Genomic DNA, 7673 nt, shown 5'->3' with positions numbered 1-7673 from the left:
TCGGAGGATCAGGGGAGGTGCTGACCCACCCTGCAAGGCAGGGACAGCCCCTCGCTTCTGCCACCCTGCTGCTTGCCCGCCTGTGAGCCCTGCCCGGGGCCAGCTGGGTTTTCCTCCCCTCCCAGAGCAGCAGGAAGGTGCTGCCGTTGGGAGCATCTTTCACTCCCCTTCCCCGGGTACCCCGGGGCTGGGATCAGCCGGCAGTGCCCCCCCCACCTCTGCAGTGAATGCACCCACTGGCCTTTCCTCCCCCCACCCCAAGAGCCATCGACCACTGGTGGGAGTCACTGCGGCCACATCCCAGGGCGAGAGGGGCTGGGGGAGCTGGGGCGAGCGGGGAGGGAGGGGGAATTCCAGTAGGAAAATGCCAGCGGAGCTGGAGGACGGCAGCACCAGGGGGTGACCCATGCCGGAGCATCTCGAGAAGGATGTGTCCCATGGGCAGAGAGTTCCTGGAGGATTGTCCCTCAGAGGGATGCCTCGTGGAGCAGGGCACTGCTTCCCGCCCCGGGGAGGAAAGAGCAGCGCCCTGACGCAACGTGGCCATTGCCTTCCCCCTGCCGTGACACTGGGACGAGGACACAGAGATACCAGGAACAAACCTGAGCCTGGGAAGAAGGGAGGGCCAGGACGAGGTGTTTCGAGCTGTGGTAACGCTTCTCGCTGTCCAACTCTTTTATGTGTTGGGTTTGTTAGTGTTTGAATTCAAGTGATGTTTTTTTCTTCTCTTCCCCTAATGGATCCATCTTTTCCCTGTGACTGTAACGGACGAGTCACCCCTCTCTGTCCTTCTCTCGATTCTTGAGCCTTTTGATTCATTTTCTCCTTTCCAGAGCTGCGGGGAAGAGGCAAGCGAAGGGCTGCGTGGTGCTCAGTCGCCCTCTGCTCAAAGCAGGAGAGCTGGCTGGCAGCAGGGTGCTGAAAGAGCAGGACTCCCTGCGAGGGAGTGGGGTTTCCCTTGGCGTGAGAAGCAGAAACAGCCCCGGCTTAGTCCTGCAGCCATCCTGGGCTGGGAGCGCTCAGGGGCCCCCCTCGGGCAGCAGAGCTGGGCTGGGGGATGGACCCACAGCCGGGCTGAGGCCCCGCCATGCAACCGCTCAGGGATGGGTGCCGGAGCAGGTGGGAACCAGGGATCTGCTCGTGGCGCAGCTCTGCAGACTCCTTGAAGAACCAGTGACGGCGGCAGGACCGTGCCCCACGCCCTGTTCAGTCAGTTCTATAGTTCAACCATTCACTTCTATATTTCAGCACAGAAGTGTGTTTAATTCATCTTGAAATCCCCCAGGTGCAGCCCCTTAAGGTGTTCTCACCCCCCTGCACAGCCGGCACTGCAGCTCTGGTGTCAGAGCCGTGGGATGTCATGGCCCGTGTTCCAGCTGCGAGTGCCGGTGCCCGGCAGCGAGCACAGACCAAGCAGCCTCTGCCCTGCCAGCAGCCCCTCTGCCTGCGCCCAGCCCAGCCCTTGTCCCTGCTCCTGGCACCTCACAGGCACATCCCAGCCCTTGTCCCTGCTCCCGGCGCCTCACAGGCACATCCCAGCCCTTGTCCCTGCTCCTGGCGCCTCACAGGCACATCCCAGCCCTTGTCCCTGCTCCCGGCGCCTCACAGGCACATCCCAGCCCTTGTCCCTGCTCCTGGCGCCTCACAGGCACATCCCAGCCCTTGTCCCCGCTCCCGGCGCCTCACAGGCACATCCCAGCCCTTGTCCCTGCTCCCGGCGCCTCACAGGCACATCCCAGCCCTTGTCCCCGCTCCCGGCGCCTCACAGGCACATCCCAGCCCTTGTCTCTGCTCCCGGTGCCTCACAGGCACATCCCAGCCCTTGTCCCTGCTCCCGGCGCCTCACAGGCACATCCCAGCCCTTGTCCCCGCTCCCGGCGCCTCATCCCTGCCCAGGTGCTGCCATCCTGGTGGCACTTGAAGCAGCAGAGGACCCCTGTGCTGCACAGAGGTGGGCACCCTGCCACTGCCCAGGGGGGCTGGAGCAGGCAGTGCAGGGGGGTGCAGGTGGGGACCCCGCTCTGGGGAGCTCGGGGGGCCGGGAGCTTGGCTCGTGCTCTGCAGCCAACCCAGCAAGGCCCCGGGCTGGGAGAAGCCCTTCTGGGCCGCTCATGCCCTGCTTAAATCGAGCATCCCTGCCTGGGGGGACACATCCTCGGGGGAGCCTCGGGGGAGTCCAGGGCACCTGGTTAATAGACAGGTTAATAAATATGATATTACTATATCAAAATCATTCTGGGACCCACCTAGCAATTAGATATCTAAAGCACCCTCTTTCCCACCACCAGCAGGAGAGAGTGACGGGTATTGTGCACCCTGAGAGCTGGAAGGAGAAGCTGGCTGCCTTTCCGGATGGTCCTGTCAGCCTCACGCCTACAGATTCCCTTTTAACTGAGACAAGGAGAGACAGTGAATGAGGTCACAGGAGGGATTCAGGAGGGAACGTGTTCACATCTACTCCTCTGAAGTAGACTTACCCCAGAGTAAACAAAGAAACTAATTCTGAGCATTTCACTTTAAAGTTGGCCTTTCTATGGTTTTGTTCTCAATCCACTTCCCAGTACCTAGAACAACATTTTTAAAGGAAATAGTCTGAAAATGCCTGAGCAAGATACTTGAGCAGTTTCCAATTCTGATCACTCTGGGTATACAGAAGGTGTATGAACGTGGACTCATTCTTACAACAGCTTGCAGTTTCCATGGGTCAGGAACGACCACTGAAAGACTAAAGCCAATGACATCGTGGAATTCCTGCTTTCCAACCTGAAACTACCCCTCGTTAATCTGCCGTGATGGGGATTGCGCTGATGCAATTGGACCCGATATGGCTGTGTTTGGGGTGATTTTGGGGAATATAAAGCATGTTTGGGGTGGTTTAGTACGTTTAGGGTGATATGGGCGATACGGGGCGATATGGGGAAGTTTTGGGCATTGGGGAGGTTTGGGGTGATTTGTCAGGATACCTGTGGTTTGGGGTTATATGGATAATATGGGGTCATATGGGTGTGTTTTGGGATTATTTGGGGGATTGTGGATTTTTTGGGTGATATGTGGGATATGGGGCTATATAGATGATTTGGGGAGATATGGGGTGATTTGGGTTGATTTGAGAGGGTATGGGGTGTGCGGGGATATGGGGGTGATTTGGGAGGATCTGGGGGTTTTGGGAGAGATTTGGTGGGGTATGGTGGAGTTTGGTGAGGACATGGGGGTGTGATTTGGAGAGATATAGGGGCTTTGGGGTAATATGGGGATATAAGGGGTATTTTGAAATTTTAGGGGTAGGTTTTGGGGTGATTTGGGGGATATATTTGGTGATATGAGGAGGTTTTGGGTGTATAGTGTGTTTGTGGGTGATATGGGGGTGTTTGATGGGATATGGAGGGTTTTTATGGTGGTTTGGGGGTTTATGGAGGATTTTGGGGTGATATGGGGAAGGTCTGGATGATTTGGGGGGCTGGGCGATATGGGGTTGTGATTTGGGGCATATCAGTGTATTTGGGGCCCTTCGGCGCCATCACCTATCGGGGGCTAACTGGACTGGGTCGGCTGGGCGGCAAGCAGGCCAAGCGCCCTGCGCCGGACTGGGGCCCCAGGGCACAAGAGATCCCCTTGCGGGACAACATCCCACCCAAGAGGAGGAAGATGGTGGAGCAACGGGTGGGAAAACACTCAAAAACCCCGTGGGAGGTGAAGCCGGACAGGGACGGCGTGGCGATGGGCAGCAGCAGGCAGCAGGCGGGCAGCAGCAAGCGGAGAGCACCCGATGGCAACAACATGCCCGCCAAGCGAGCCAGAACCCTGAGGGACGCCACGGGGCAGAGTGCCGCCCGCCCCCCGACCCCTTCTGACAGGCGGGCAGAGAAGGTGTGGAGCCGGATCCCCGCCACACGCAGCCTGCGCCCGCCCGCTCCAGCCCCAGCCCCAGCTCTCTCCCGGCTCTCTCTTTCTTGGCTCATTAAAGGTTCGATGTTTGTTTCACCGCGCCTCTGCCTGGGCTCATCCCTGCAGCGGGAGGCGGGGGGCCAATGCAGCCCCTGACCCGTGTGTCGATCTGACCCTCCACCTCTTCACCCACTGTGTGAGGAACCCCCCATGATGCTGGGTGGAGATGTTTAATCAGAACATTAGTTCCCAGACTCGTGTTAAACGAACTAGAATGAGCTCTCAAAAATCCATCTGCTCCCAAGGAAGCAGGAAAAATCTTCTTTAGCTTTGAGAGCAGGACAAAGCTGTCTGGGACTCGACACGCTCACGCTGCAGCAAGGAGGGGTCTGTACAGGGATTCAACCCCCCTGTTGCGCCAATGTTACAAATCTCAACAAACCAAACACGATGTCCCGTGCCATTTCCAAACATTTAAAAACGTTACATCAAATGGCCATAGCTCCTGGTGGATTTTCACTTTCTGGCATATTTAGGTGGACACCACCCTTAAATTTTGCTCTGGTTTGAGCCCAGAGGGCAACTTTGCACTACGCAGCCACTCACTCACCCCTTCCCCCCCGTGCTGGGAAGGAGAAATGAAGCAAAAAGCTCAGGAATGGAGATAGTGACAGAGAGGGGTGGCTCACCCATTACAGTCAGGGGCAAAAGACAGACTTGTTAGGGGAAGAAAACAAGACTATCGCTTCACTTCAAACACTAACAACAAAAACAACACTTAACAGATGCAGTGGGACAGTGAAAAGCGTTACGTTACCACACCTTAGAAACCCCTCGCCCCACACCTCCCTTCCTTCTGGGGTCAGTTCCCTGGATAACGTCCTTGGCTCCATGGGGTTCCCCTTCTGCTCACCCTGTCCTGGGTGGGAGAAGGCAGCTCTGCTACAATACCAAGCACCCAGATCGTCCTGGGGGATGCATTTCACATGGGGGACCCTCTGAAACCATTGGAGATGTGAAGTTTTATTCCCCAGGAAAGGGCTCTGGCACCAAATTCTGTAATGATGCGACACCAAAGGTAAGTAACTTTCCCCAGGTCTCACTAAGCAGGCACTCCTGGTTTCCAATTTCCTTCCACTGAACTATACAAAAACTCTACAACAACAAATTGCATGTGCCTGGGACCATTCCCTGGAATGGAGGCCAACTAGCACGATTACCCTTGTCCATTTTGTTATACAAAATTTGGTTGCAGAATGCCCAATAATGCCCGCTGGGAAATCCCCTGGCCCATCCCTGCTCGTGAGTGCTGCCAAGGAACTGGTTGAGCTTTTCCGCTGACATGGGCCAAACCTGTACCTGTAAACATTCAAAAATTTAGCACCACAGATGGCCGAGCACCACTTCAGCGCAACACTCACTGCTGCTGTTTGATTCAATAGCACGGGTACTGCCAAAAGTTCTCCCTCAGACAGCATCTCGTGCTAACACACAGGGTAAGTTTCTTCAACACTCTCTTAGAACAGCAGGGAAGAGACCAAGCTCCTCCACTACGTCAAGGATAGCAGAGTGGCTCATTACCTTAAAAATGCAGCCTAAAGAGCCACTGGTCCTGCTGCCTCTCCTGATCCATCACATTTTCATCACCACCTTCAGATGCCTGGTGCTCAGCACGGCCAGTGAAGGATGAGGGAACACAGGACCATGACAACAGTAACCAGAGCAGGGTATTAGATACCTGACAGCAGAGCTCTGAAACAGAAGGCCCAGACAGCAAGGCACTGCTGTGCACAAGCTTTCACAGTGCAGACGCAGGATAGACAGGGGAAGAATCTGCTGCCCAGCCCTGGAAAACCCAGTCCCCTCAGCCGCAGCACTGCTGACCCCTGCAAAGCTTCCTTCCTCAAGTTCTAAGGACAGAGGAGCATCCCCTGGGTGCAGATGCAGCCACCTCTGAGTACTGCCATTCTCAGGGGTTGCATTGCTCATACTCATCAGCAACTTATAGAGCAAGATTTCAGTTAACTGTCCTAAAACCTAAATCCCCAACAGGAATCGCCTCAAAAGGTCGATCAGAGACGAGCCGGCTCCACCTGCTGCATCGCCTCCCCTGGCCACCACACACAGAGCTCAAGCCCTCCCCGGCCTGTCCCAGCCAGCGCCCAGGAAGGTGCTGTCAGACCTCTCCGCTCCCTGACACCCCCGGCCAGCTCCCCGGCACAGGGCACACGCCGGCTGCAGGCCGCCAGCCAGCCTCGGCACAGGGAGTCACTTCAGGAAAACCCACGTTTTCCCCAAAGACCAGGTTCTGCTCCGAGCCCGAGCTACCGCCGCGAGCCCACAGCACCCGGCCTCTGCGCAGCACCCGAGGGTGCGAACCCCGACCCGGAGCAGACGCCAGCCCTGTCCCACCTGCTCCACACGGCATCCCTGCAGCCACAGGCACCTCCTGAAAGGGGGAACCTGCCAGAGCCCTTGTTAAATGTGTTCCACAAAGACCAGGCAGTTACAGAAAACAGATGTCACAGGGAGAAAAGCAGGCAAAAGGAGGAGGAGGAGGAAGTCGGTCTGCCTGGCTCCATGAAATGGGGATGAGAACAAGCAGAGGTGCAGGGCAAAGCAGAACCCAACAGGAGCTGGAAGGTGACGGGAAGAAAAAACAGGCAAGATGAACTACACAGGTGTTCTGGACAGGAGACTGCTTTAGTAAAGATCTGGATGAATTCTTCCTGATCAATTATCCTGATGATAATTCTGTTTTCCCATGGGCGTTTTGTCAACACATAAGAAGATGCACAGGAGACCCCAGGAGAAGCCCCAACACTCACCTAGGAAGGAGGTGACGATCTGCAGACTGACAGCACATCAGGCAGGACAAGCTTGCAGGGAAACACGGTGGCAACCGGTTACATCCCGTTCACAGCAATCCACAGCCGCGGGCAGTGAAAAGTGACGATTTTCTGCAGAGCTGCTGCAGGGGGGAGAGGTGGAGGTGAAGGAGAGCCTGCCGGAGGAGGCTGAAGCAGTGCCCCCCGCGGCAGCTGCTGTGCCGGCAGTTTGCAGCCTCAGAGCAACGGCTGCTGCCGGATTTCCCACCCAGAGGCACTCCCAGTTTCCCGGCACACAGACACTTGTCCTTTTATTACTTTTCAGTTACTTCTTGTAGCTTCAGTGTGGGAGATTTCGGCTCTGCCTGCAGATGTCAAGAGACTCTTTCCTGAAAGCAGAGCAGGACGTTCCGACTTGAAAAAAACAGGATTGGTCTTTTGGCAAAGGCGCGAATTAGCAGCTCTGCACAGAACCTGACCTTTGTGCAGAAAGCCAGAGGAGCAGCCGGGCTCTGCAGAGGGGCTGGGCTCCAGCACAGCCCTGCTCACCCCCCATCTCTCCCAGCACCTCCCAGCTGGGAAACACTGTCCCCCAGCCGGAAGGCAAGAGCCCCCCTGGGCCAGCTCTCGCCCTCGGCCTTAATGCCGGATTCTGAGCAGCACCTCTCGGCTCTGGTGACCGGCACCCTCTGAAGCACCACTCCGGGGTGTTTCATCAGACTGAACCCACCCACCCCAAATCACCACAGCGGGCAGAAAATATTAAATGGGTCACCACTTTCACCCTTGAAGTAAAAATAAAGGGCTAAAATTCCCTTTCCCTGGGGTAACCCGACAGATAAACCCCGCAGACAGCACAGACCCCAACAGACAGCAAAACCCACCGAGTTCAAGGGAAAAGGACAAGCACAGTCACACAGCAGAACGTCTGGAGTGCCACAACCGGGACAACAAACCTTT

Source organism: Athene noctua, unplaced genomic scaffold (genome assembly GCF_965140245.1).
Source record: "Athene noctua unplaced genomic scaffold, bAthNoc1.hap1.1 HAP1_HAP1_scaffold_82, whole genome shotgun sequence".
In the NCBI taxonomy this organism is placed as follows: domain Eukaryota; kingdom Metazoa; phylum Chordata; class Aves; order Strigiformes; family Strigidae; genus Athene; species Athene noctua.
This window is presented reverse-complemented; position numbering follows the sequence as displayed.